This window comes from Monodon monoceros, unplaced genomic scaffold (assembly GCF_005190385.1).
Source record: "Monodon monoceros isolate NGI ecotype Baffin Bay Population unplaced genomic scaffold, NGI_Narwhal_1 Super_Scaffold_22, whole genome shotgun sequence".
Lineage (NCBI taxonomy): Eukaryota > Metazoa > Chordata > Mammalia > Artiodactyla > Monodontidae > Monodon > Monodon monoceros.
The window spans coordinates 80,591,388-80,603,789 of NW_021703779.1; the positions used below are offsets into that span (position 1 = coordinate 80,591,388).

Sequence of the window (12,402 nt, forward strand, 5' to 3'; positions counted from 1 at the left end):
TATAATAGTTTCACATAATAGCCTCTTATAATCTATAGCTGGCAACTAAATACACAATCCAATACCCAAATCCTTGAGGTATCTTTGACTGTCATGCTACAAATACTGTCTCATTTACATATGTCTTTCTCTGAATGGTAGAAAAGTTCCTTTTTATATGTAACTTACAAAAGCCTCTTCAAAGCAAATACATTGAAATCGTGGCTGATCAGAAAATATGAAGCCCAATGAACTGTAATAAGTCAGGAATGGCATAAGCCACTTTAACAAACTGATGTCAAGGTCATTTGGAGAGAGAAGAGATACACACAAACACTCCCTCAGACAGATTTTGTGGAAGAATGGATTATACCTGTATGTTACAAAGTAAATTATATTATTAAGAAGATTGAAATCCATCAAACTCAAAACTTCCTTAGAACTGTGTGAAATAATGCATTTAAAGATCTGAAGGCTGTACATCTAATCCATTTGGTTCTCGAAATTTCTGAATTCTAATATGGAAAGGCACTTGCTGACAGACCAAGAATGTGGAAGTTACAGTGGTATAATTCAAAGCACACTATATAGTAAGTGAACTGTATGCATCAGAATCACCCGAAGTATTTAGTAGGAAGACCGATATCATCATTAACATTTGAGAAACACTGATTTAGTATTTATTCTGGGTTATTCCCTTGATGCTCAAGTCTTTCTAACCTCTTTGTGTGAAAAGTTATTAAATATGCTAAATCAACATGTTGCCCTCTTCTCAAATGACAGCAACAAACAAGGTCTTTATGGGATTTTAAAAAATAGTACTTTTTTGTATTTTGCAAACCCCTATATCCATTGTCCACATTTATTTATGTAAAGGTCAACTCAAGGCCTTTGGGGAACTTCAATCAAAAAGGTTTGATGAGACATAAAGTGGTGAACTATTGATACTATTTTAAGCTATAATTTCCTAGAGGGCAGAGAATGTTTAACTGAACCATGAACATATGGGAAAATGTTTAAAAAGACAAACGTTTTTATGATAATGACTATTAGCAAAAATAGAAAAGTACAGTTTAATATTGACTCAGTAGAATATGAGAAACACTCAGTGAATGTTTTATACCCCGCCCACACACACACAAAAGCCAGTTAACAGTTTTTGCTGAGCATGGGGGAAAAAAATTGCTATATCTTCCAATTTAGACACTGCAGTCAATGAAATCTGCAGAAGGTTCACAGAGTCGTGGTTTACAATAAGTCTTTCTGGTGAACTTAATTGTCACAGTGTTTTGTTTTTTTTTTTCAGTTTAATCTGTTTGGGTTTTATTTTATTTATTTTTAATGCTTTTTTTTAACATCTTTATTGGAGTATAATTGCTTTACAATGGTGTGTTAGTTTCTGCTTTATAACAAAGTAAATCAGCTATACATATACATATATCCCCATATTTCTTCCCTCTTGTGTCTCCCTCCCTCCCACCCTCCCTATCCCACCCCTCTAGATGGTCACAAAGCACTGAGCTGATATCCCTGTGCTATGCGGCTGCTTCCCACTTGCTATCGGTTTTGCATTTGGTAGTGTATATATGTCCATGCCACTCTCTCACTTTGTCCCAGCTTACCGTTCCCCTCCCTGTGTCCTCAAGTCCATTCTCTAGTAGGTCTGCGTCTTTATTCCCGTCCTGCCCCTAGGCTCTTCATGACCTTTTTTTTTTTTTTTTAGATTCCATATATATGTGTTAGCATATGGTATTTGTTTTTCTCTTTCTGACTTACTTCACCCTGTATGACAGACTCTAGGTCCATCCACCTCACTACAGATAACTCAATTTCATTTCTTTTTATGGCTGAGTAATATTCCATTGTATATAAGTGCCACATCTTCTTTATCCATTTGTCTGTCAGTGGACACTTAGGTTGCTTCCATGTCCTGGCTATTGTAAATAGAGCTGCAATGAACATTGTGGTACATGACTCTTTGAATTATGGTTTTCTCAGGGTATATGCCCAGTAGTGGGATTACTGGGTTGTATGGTAGTTCTATTTTCAGTTTTTTTAGGAACCTCCATACTGTTCTCCATAGTGGCTGTATCAATTTACATTCCCACCAACAGTGCAAAAGGGTTCCCTTTTCTCCACACCCTCTCCAGCAATTATTGTTTGTAGATTTTTTGATGATGGCCATTCTGACTGATGTGAGGTGATATCTCATTGTCGTTTTGATTTGCATTTCTCTAATGATTAATGATGTTGAGCATTCTTTCATGTATCCCAGTGTCTTTCAAACCCCATATGGGCAATTTCTATTGATTATAATGCTGCCTCCTGCTGAGAGCAAAACTGATCCACTGCACACTCCAGAGTGGGTAATCCTTGCCAGCAGGTCACTTATGCCTCCCAAGGTTTCCTTTTAACACAATTAATGATGATGATGATGATGGTGGTGGTGATAATAATAATAATCCTTAATTCTTACTCAACACATTCTATTAAGATAGCTGAAAATTAAATAGGGTTCATAGAATGTCAGTTCCTTGACAAGGAAAACAGGGTAGCCCAGTTACATTTTGATGGTAATTTGAGACTGTTTTCGGAAACTAGATCCTAAAGATATCCTTGAATTAAAAAGAGACTCAAAACACTTAACGAACAGCTATAAGACAACTGTAGATTTACTGTAAAGTTATGTCCTCTACTGTACAAAATTTTGCTTTCTATTTCCCATAACTCATATCAAAAGAATTCCCAAAATGTATATTTGTGGCAGGTGGCTTCTGTTCAGTAAAGGAGGAAAACAACCTCATAGTTCTTATGAGTTTTGCAAAATATACCTGCTTACTATTTTAAAGAAATAAAAGGACTATACCAAAAATAAAACCCCACAAAACCCAACTCTACCAATTATCAAATTTTCTAATGCATCCTTGTACCCTCAGTTGGTTCAAGAGTGAAGACAGCAGCTTTCATTTCAAAGATAAGATGAGGCCAAACATGTTTTCTGAAGCTCCAGTTGTAGATGGGTCCAAACTTGAACTCAATTTCTCTTTAAGAAGATAAATATAAAACGTAAATCTATCTAGTATTCTCTATACACTTTTTGTCTTCCTATATGTTTCCTTTATTTTTTAAAGGTCCACTTGCATCACCATTTTTTTAAATGTCATTTGGTAATAAAGCTATAGTTATTCTTTCATTCTTCCTTACTTCCTTGGAGAAGTAAAATGAAAGGGCTGGACAATCTGACCTTTATGATCCCTTATATAAGTCTATGATTATGGCATGACCATTAATGAACTACTTAATTGCCACTTCAATTAGAAGGAAAATACAGGCTGAGAGGAAGCACCTTCTGTTGGAACACAGATATCTCAAATGCACTTGAACCAAACTATAAAGCTGTTTCTTATGAAGCAAAATTTATGATAAGGTACTTTTAATTGTTTGGAACCCATACAAGGATAGTTATTCTCTAACTATAAGGCAGTATCATTTCAAGAGGAGGAACCCAAGAGCAGTAAAAGCCTTTATACCATCATAAAAAAAACAGGTATTTAGAACTATCATAGTCAGCTCAGGCTGCTATAACAAAATACCATTGTCTTAGTGGCTTAAACAACAGAAATTTATTTCTCACAGTTCTGGAAGCTAGAATCTCCAAGAGCAATGTGCTGGCAAGGTAGGTTTCATTCTGAGGCCTCTACTCTGGCTTGCAGATGGCCACCATCTCTCTGTAAGGTCACATGACCTCTTCATTGTGTGTGCACAGGAAAAGAGAGAGAGCAAGCTCTCTGGTATCTCTTCTTATAAGGGCACTAATCCCATCATGAGAGTCCCACCCTCATGACCTCATCTAATCCTAATTACCTCCCCAAAGCCCCATCTTCAAATACCGCCACATTAGAGTTTAGGGCTTCAACATACACATTTGCGGGGGACACCAAAATTTGGTCCATAACGATCAGGTTACCTGCCAGCACAAACTTTTGTCATCTTTGCTAAGAGACACAGATTTAAAGGACTAAGAGTCAATACATTGAATGCAATACGAAGTAAGAGTTGAACAGTAGAAGCATCTAATCTGAATAATTCCTTTTCACTGTGAAAAAAAAGTACCACCCCATCCCACCTCTGCCAATAAACTTGTTTTTTGCCCAGGCTGGCTATTTAAATGCCCTAATTCTTTACTCCACCTTCTCTATTTATGCACTAGCATTACAATCATTTCTGTGGTGAAATCGACTGAGAAAGTATTTTTTTCCAAGTTGGCTTTAGTGTCTAAAGACCTCCCTTCAAAAAGTGAAAATGCAGTGTTCAGGAGGCCTGTTTCATCACTAGACATGAATTACTCCACCCAGTTGGGACTGTGATGTCCTCGTATTAACTAAAGGTCCAGATTCAGCAGTACACTGTGGAAACAGTAAACTAAGCACAAATGTTGTCATTGTTTGTCATCATGGTGCATCTCTTTTCCCACTTTCAGAAGGTACCAACTCTTAGGAAGACTCGAAGGGCAACTGCTATGGTCTGAATGGTCATGTCCCCCCAGAATTCATTTGTTGAAATCCTAACTCCTACGGTGACGGTATTAGTAGGTGAGGCCTTTGGAAGGTGCTTAGGTTATGAGTGCAGAGCCCTCATGAATGAAATGTGTTCTTATAAAAGAGGCCCCAGAGAGACCCTATGCCCCTTCCACCAAGCAAGGATACATGAAATCTACAGAAGAGAGCCCTCACCCCACCATGATGGCACCCTGATCTCTGCCTTCCAGCCTCCAGAACTGTAAGAAAAATTTCTGTTGTTTATAAGCTACCCAGTCTGGTCTTTTGTTATAGCAGCCCAAGCAGACTAAAACAGTACTTCGTTTAAGAAACATTCCACAAAGCTCAGATTTCACAGAGCAAAATATAAAATACAATTTTAGGATAGTAATATTAGGTATCTGGTTTTCTTAAAATTTCTAACTATAATTCAACATGATTTTGGATTCTGGTCATCTAAATACATATTTCTTGGTTTTGTTTTCTGTTTAAGAAACCACTGAACCACTGCTGACTCAGTGGTTTGTGCACAAAACTCTTCTTTATATTCTAGAATGGTCAGTTCAATAATCTCTGCCTCCAATGGTACCCCAAAACTTCTACAATAAAACAGAATAGATTTATTTTTGCCCTTTTCAGTTATTTCAATCCCTGATGTGGTCACCAGTGGCCCCTTTCGTTAATCATACAATATTATAAATTCACATACATTGGGACCACTGGAGCTACTTTGAGATAAGCAGATTTCAAATTAATTCATGCCTACTAATTTTGAGATCTGAGTTGAAGTTTCTTAGTCCTGTGTCACTCCACGGATATGACAATCATAATCAGTTTCTACACACAAAGTATGAGCAATTTAGAGATCTAAAATTAGTGTGTGCAAATTATTTAAATGAGTGCTGCATAAGAGATTAATCAGGCCACAGGAATGGCTAGAGTGTCTCAAATCCGAGTTCTCATTTATTTTCTTCTCTACTAATTGTCTAACCAAAGGTAGCACAAATTTCATTTAGTGAAGTTATAGTACAGTGTTTTGTTTTTTTTCAAACCTACAGTGATCTAGCCTCCATAGGTGAATTTAAACATTTTCGTCCATTTTCTGACTGAAGACTTTTTCAAAAGGAATGTGCAATAAAGTTTAGCATGCAGTGGAGAATTAATAAACATTGCTGATCAATAGGAACGTGAACTAGATGACTTTGTCTTGCTAATCCTATGTTTTAATCACTTGGTTTATGACTTCTACATACCCTTATTACATGTCCTTTTAGTCAATCAAAACCAGGGCAATTTTGAAGCTTACAATTTAGTTTCAGCTATTTTTACAAAATAGAAAACTTATGAAACTGTTTACCTGTCCTAAACACATAAGGAAGAAAATCTAAACACAACCCCACAATCCATGTCATTCACATATAATTTCTATTTTCATCCTTTTTAATACCATATTATAAAATAGAATTGCCTTTATTGACAAAGTTTAACTAACTGAATTTTGAGTGAGTGTTGGTTTCTGGCTTTATAATTGTTTTAACATTATAACTTTAAAAAAAGGTGTTTTCTTATAACATCTCTAATTACCAAAAACCATTGTAAGATGCATTTTGGAGTTGTAAACCCAATAGCATGTATCAGTCATGTTTTAAATACTTAGTTGATGAATGAATCAAGGAGTCTTCCTCTTCCACATTCCAAGGAAGATTTCCAGTACTTAGTGGGCAAAATGGTTATAGCTCATAATCTCTACTGTTACATCAATGTCTAAGCCTGTATAAGGTTATACCTACATCTCAAGCAAGAAATGTTGATCTTCGCATAGTTTCCATAAAGAAAGGCAAGATCCAATGAGGCAGTGTGCAAATTGTATACCAGAACGCTTGTAGTTGGATTGTGAAAGAACTTCAGGGTCAGATTTGGCTGATCACCTAGTAGGTGTTGGGAGGCACACCAACTTTCAATCCTAGCTAGGGTCAGAGAGCCTGTTCCTAGGTAGCACATATTTCCAAGCCCCATCACTGTTACCTTCCACCTCCTTTTAAAAAAACATTTGCCATAAGTAAAGCCAACAAGACACTCAGAGAATCCAGGCATAAATGTTTATGCATTTGGCATTATTATACAAGTTTGGGAGAAAACAAAAAGTGAGTCAGAATTTAATTGAGGGTGTTTATATAACACAGCTGTACATAAGCAAGTATGTTACCACAACATTCTACATTTAGCTTTCTGGAGCCCAAGGCAGACTTAAGATCTAGAATGGGCCTCTTCTCTGGAAAATCCTTCTCAAGATCTTTTATCTTTATCAAAGAGGATTATTTCCACCTCCATCCCATAGCTCTTATGGGTGCTAGATAACACACGCCTACTCAAATAGGCTTCAGATATTTGGAATCTAGGCAAAGGGGGCCTTAATTATTATTCGGTGGGCTTGAATTTTACTCTGCTAATTTTGAGTGAATGAAGAGCATTCAGGAAAACTCTTGCCCGTTTCATTTTTGTAGTTTTCTTCTGTTTCTCCTTTCCGTTTCTTGAGCCCTGCCTTTCTTTTTATATCAGGCAAGAGATTCACTTAAAGTGAAGGAAGGGAATTGTGAGAGAGAGACTATTTCTGCCCCAATTTCAGCTTCTGGGTTCAGATATACTACCCTATGACCCACCACTTTAACACTAATTTATGTTTTAGCTTCTTAGTGAATAGCCAATTTGTAGCTCATCAAAATACTCTCTCCTCTTCCAAGACATAAACTCTACTATGAAGTTCTCAGCTACAAGTGGCTTAGAGGAGAAACTGCCATTTCCTCCAAAATAGGCTCTTGCATACTCAAAACTAAACAGTATACAAACGTCTTGCGTTGAGTTCCTAATATTGGCAGAATACTTGTTCTCATTGTTGTTCTAGATACATGTGTTTGGTGAGTGAGGGGCGACAGAGGTGGAGATGGTGCTGTAGGCACCTGGTATAAACTTGTAAGCTGAACGCCACACAGAAAGTCCTAAGAGGGCAGGCCGGGCAGCATTCTGGGTCCTGTAACACTGGATTGGGAAGCGAGTCTGCGGGAGTCGCATCCAGGGCTGGCGGCGTCCAGCCACCCTGGAGGCTTGCTGGCCGGAGGTCCTGGGCGGCACCGGCAGCGGCGCCTGGGCTCAGCACACATCATTCAGGGCTTTGCGGGCAAACTCGGACAGGATGAAGGGTGCCCGATGTACATCAGAGTTGTAGTATTTCAGCTGTATCTGTTCCACCTGCTTCTGCATCAGCTGCTGCACGGGCTCCAGGAAGTTGGTGCTTGGATTTTTGCTGCACAGTATGAAGCCAATTTGGCAGCTGGGGTAGGTGGGGATGGTGCAGTAAGCGTAGCCGACCACCGGGAAGAGTGATTTGCAGAACTGCCGCATCACCTTGATGAGGTCCAGGTGCAGTCACTGACACTCGCCCTGGCAGCAGAGGATGCCACCCTCCTTCAGGGCCGTCTTCATGAGCCGGTAACAGGAATCCTTGAATAGACTCTCAGCAGGGCCCAGGGGGTCTGAGGAGTCAGTGATAATGACAACGAAAGCATCCTGGTTCTGTTTCATGAACTCAAAACCATTATCCACACGTAGGATGAGCTTTGATCTCGAGTAGCCAACGGCCATGCCCGGCAGGAACTTCTTGGAGACTTGAACGACATCCTCGTCGATCTCGCACTGGACCACGGACTCCACGGAGGAATGCTTCACCACCTGCCGCAGGACACCCCCATCCCCGCCCCCGACGATCAGCACCTTGCGTGGATTGGGGTGGCTGCAGAGGGGCAAGTTGGCTATCATCTCCTGGTAGGAGAACTCGTCCCTCTCTGTGCACTGGACAACGCCATCCAACACCGGCACGTTGCCGTAGCTCTTACTGCGGAAGACAAGGATATCCTGGTACCGCGAGCACTGATGGTGTAGCAGCTGCTCCGCCTGCAGCGACAGGGCCTGGCCGGGCCATGCGCTGCACGTCTAGCGGAACCAGATGGCGGCGGGGCCGTCGGGGCCGGGCTCCATGGCTGGCAGGCTGGCGGGCGGGCGGACTCGAGGCCGGAGCAGCGGGATTCCGGCCCGGGACTGCAGGTAGCGCAGAGCTGCAGCACAACGGGACCAGCCCCACCCAGCGCCAGCGCCTCGCCCTAACCCCGCCCGCGCCCTACCACCACCGACGGGGCGGAGCCTGCTGGCAGGGGCGAAACCCGAAACCTCTTTGCAGAGGCCTTTGGTATCTTTTTATCTCCTAGCCATTTCTTATCATTAACATTCTACCCCATGTCTCCAGATCACTGTGTCACTTCTGTATGGCATAATCCCCTCCCAGCACTTCTGGGAACATCCACTAGAGAGCACAAGCTGTGCTGTGCCCGCTTACCAAACAAACACATTTAATACAAAATTATAAAAATGAGGGCTTCCCTGGTGGTGCAGTGGTTGAGAGTCCGCCTGCCGATGCAGGGGACACGGGTTCGTGCCCCGGTCCAGGAAGATCCCACATGCCGCGGAGCGGCTGGGCCCGTGAGCCATGGCCACTGAGCCTGCGCGTCCGGAGCCTGTGCTGCGCAACGGGAGAGGCCACAACAGTGAGAGGCCCGCGTACCGCAAAAAAAAAATATATATATATAAATGATATTTCATTACCAGAAAATATGCGTGTCCTAGAATAAAATTAGTTTTCACTATGAAGGAGGAAAGCCTTGTGAACTTCTGTTCCCCACTGCATAGCTTGACAAACTCAGCCAATGTCATGAAGACCAAATAGACTCAGGCCCATTTTGACCTGGACGGAGGAGTTTGCCAGGATTTGGGACTCTCAGTGTTAAAACTGGGGAAGTCTCCGGCAAACCAGTGGGTTTGATCACCTGAAGACCAACTAAAAGTACTGGATAGCGCTACTGTCAAGAATATCAAAGCCTCTTATCTGCTTTCTGCTGGAAGGTACCTTTCTCATTAAACTTGAAGTCACTGATGATTTCCTCTCTTACTATATAACATTGCTTCCTACCTGGTGCTACCACCTTCTCCACAAAGACAAAATTCTGTGTCCTCTAGTTTTCTTGTTATTGTGGTTGCTGTTTTGACAAAAATGATATGAATTTCTTTTGAAATTGTCACCTTAAAGACTCTCATGATAGTTTCTGGCATCATGGTACCATAATTCCATTTCCCCCTTCATCTCACCAATGAAAGTAGCTTGGGTTTTGCTGACTACCTCATGACACTTGCACGCGCATTACATTTATCTTGCCATCACAATAACAGATATTGTTCCCATTTCCTGATGAGAAAATAGAGGCTAAGTGGAATCGGGTGACTAGCATTGGTTGTAGAACTAGTCACAGGATAAGCCTACTCCGTATCATGGCCTTGGCTTTCCATATTAATAATGACTCTCCTTTTTCTAGACTATCTGTCAAATATGCCTAACACCTATAATCACAGAAGAAATGTGACCCAAAGCTTGTAGATTAAAAGATCTACTGGAAAATATTTTCTCAGCCCTGTCTTGTGTATAGCTTAGATAGCTTCATGGTTGACTTTTCTAATTACTCTCATGAGACCATAAAATCCAACTCTCTGACAGAATGCTATTGAGTTGCTTTCTTTTATTTTTACCTTGAATATGCCGTTTGTGTTTTAAATGTTCATGGCAAACATTACTCAGACCATAATATTTCAAAATATTTCCCATATTATTTCAAAATATTCCCATAATATTTCAAAAGAAAATCATATTCAGGAGCCTGAAAAATGAGGCGGGGAGAAATAGCAGTCCTGAATTTTCATTTTACTCAAAGTACTCCTGATCAAAGATTGAATTTCAGGACACCAGACCAAATAATTTTTCTTCAAAATTGAAGATAAAATCCTCTTTATTTTTCTTTTCTCTTTGCCATGCAAGGAAAAAAAAAATATGTGCCAGTAATCCATAATTCACTTTATTGGAAGAAATTTCTTGGGAATTATATTCTAGAAATGGCTATAGTCTGGCAATTCTAGAATCTATACTAAAGAAGTCATTTCAAAGGAATTTTCCAAATAAAACCTTTTCACTTTGAAAAATGGCTCTGCTTTAGTCAAATTCACACAATGAAGGGAAAAATAAAAGCCTAAAGTTAATTCTGTAAGAGTATAGGAATACATGCAAGCTTTGATACAAATTAATGGCATGGAATCAAAACACAAACTTGAACAGTTTATTGGGCAGAATATCTGCAAAGTTAAAATATACACAAAGGCAGTAGTTATGAATGTGAAGAAAAATATCAAAACAAAGATCACTGAAAGACAGACTTGTAGTTCAGCTTTAACTGCCTACAGGGAGGTTTTTATTTGAATTCAGTTCATCCTAGACGATTCCAAAATGGGAGTTCAGTGAACCCTAACTTACAAAGAGAACTGACAGCCAGTCAGGTACATTTCACTCCAATCAGTTAGAGCTGATGTTGCCTTCATGGATTTATGGTACTCCCAGTGATCTGTCTATCTATACAGCTCAGGCCAACTGTAGGGAAATTAGTATAAACAATATAGACTTCCAATCTACAGGTATAATGTATAACTGATTAACAACCTTAACCCCCTCAATTTTATTTCTTATATTGTAATACTTGTGTGGCTCAGATTTACATAACAGAACTATACAACGTTTGTTGTAAGAAACATGCATGTCCCTAACAATTCTCGTAATGTGCCTCTTTATTTAACACTGTTGCTTTAACATTTACAAACTATATGTTGTTCAAACTAGTATCCTATTAAACTGTAACTTTAACAGTACAAAACATAACTTGCCATGATTTATAAATCAATGATTACCATTTGTATGGACAGTGCTTGGTAAACTGAATAAGATAAATAGGTGTTTAAACATCTACCTTTACACCTCTGGTACTTTATGATCAGTTTAGGAGGGAATGATATCACAATCACTTGTGAAATAGCGTCATCAAATCATTAAAGCCATCAGGTTCTAACATTCCCAGAAAAATGGCCTTATTAAAATAGACTGATGAACTATATTGTATCATGAACCTGGGTAGCCCCATTCTACATTTAACATATCCAAAAATATCATAGAGCTGAAAAGACATTCAAATGAAATAAATATATACTTTCCATTTGATTATTATAGTAATCTATCACATTGAAATAATGCAGTGTGTCCTATCAAAGCAAGGTTCCTGCTATACTTCAAAGACTATAGCTGAGACAGTAAAATACCCTTCATGTTTCACATATATTTCCTATCATCCACTAGGAACATCTATGTTTATAGGTTTACTTATATCTTTGGGGTAGAAGAGAGCAAAGTGGTATTATTAAAGTTGTAAGATTGTAAGAAAAGATTTGATGATTTTAGCACAGTATTGAGAACTATTTATTGGTTCTTTTAAAAATTATATCTCTTCAACTGTTAATGATGCATACTGAACTACTTATGGATGAAATATGATGAATTTGCTTTAAAATATTCCAGGCCAAAAAAAAAAATGGGTGGGATAGATGAAGCAAGATTGGAAAGGTGTTAATAATCGTGTAAATTGGGTGATAGTTATGTGGAATTGATTATATTATTCTACTTTTGTGTGTATGTGGAAATTTCTGTAATAAAATTTTTTAATTATTATTATAATTCATCCTATCTTCATGGGACTTAACTCTAGTAAGTGTGATTTAGTGATGTATATGAACTTTATGTAAAAACACCATGTTTTATCCTTTCCTAAATCCAAACATGAAAAAAACTGACCTGTAAATGATATGCTACCACAAATACAGAACTGCTGAAAGTGGAAAATCAGCAAGATTTTGTGAGACCGATTCTTGAAGTGATTTAACTGATGCCTTTATGTCTCAAAAGTAGTAGGAG

At 39.1% G+C, this 12,402-nt stretch overlaps 1 pseudogene; it reads right to left on the minus strand.

Moving 5' to 3' along the window:
- Nucleotides 1-7,664: 7,664 nt before the first annotated feature.
- LOC114905840 lies at nucleotides 7,665-8,549 on the minus strand (annotated as a pseudogene).
- Between the last annotated feature and the right edge of the window lie 3,853 nt (nucleotides 8,550-12,402).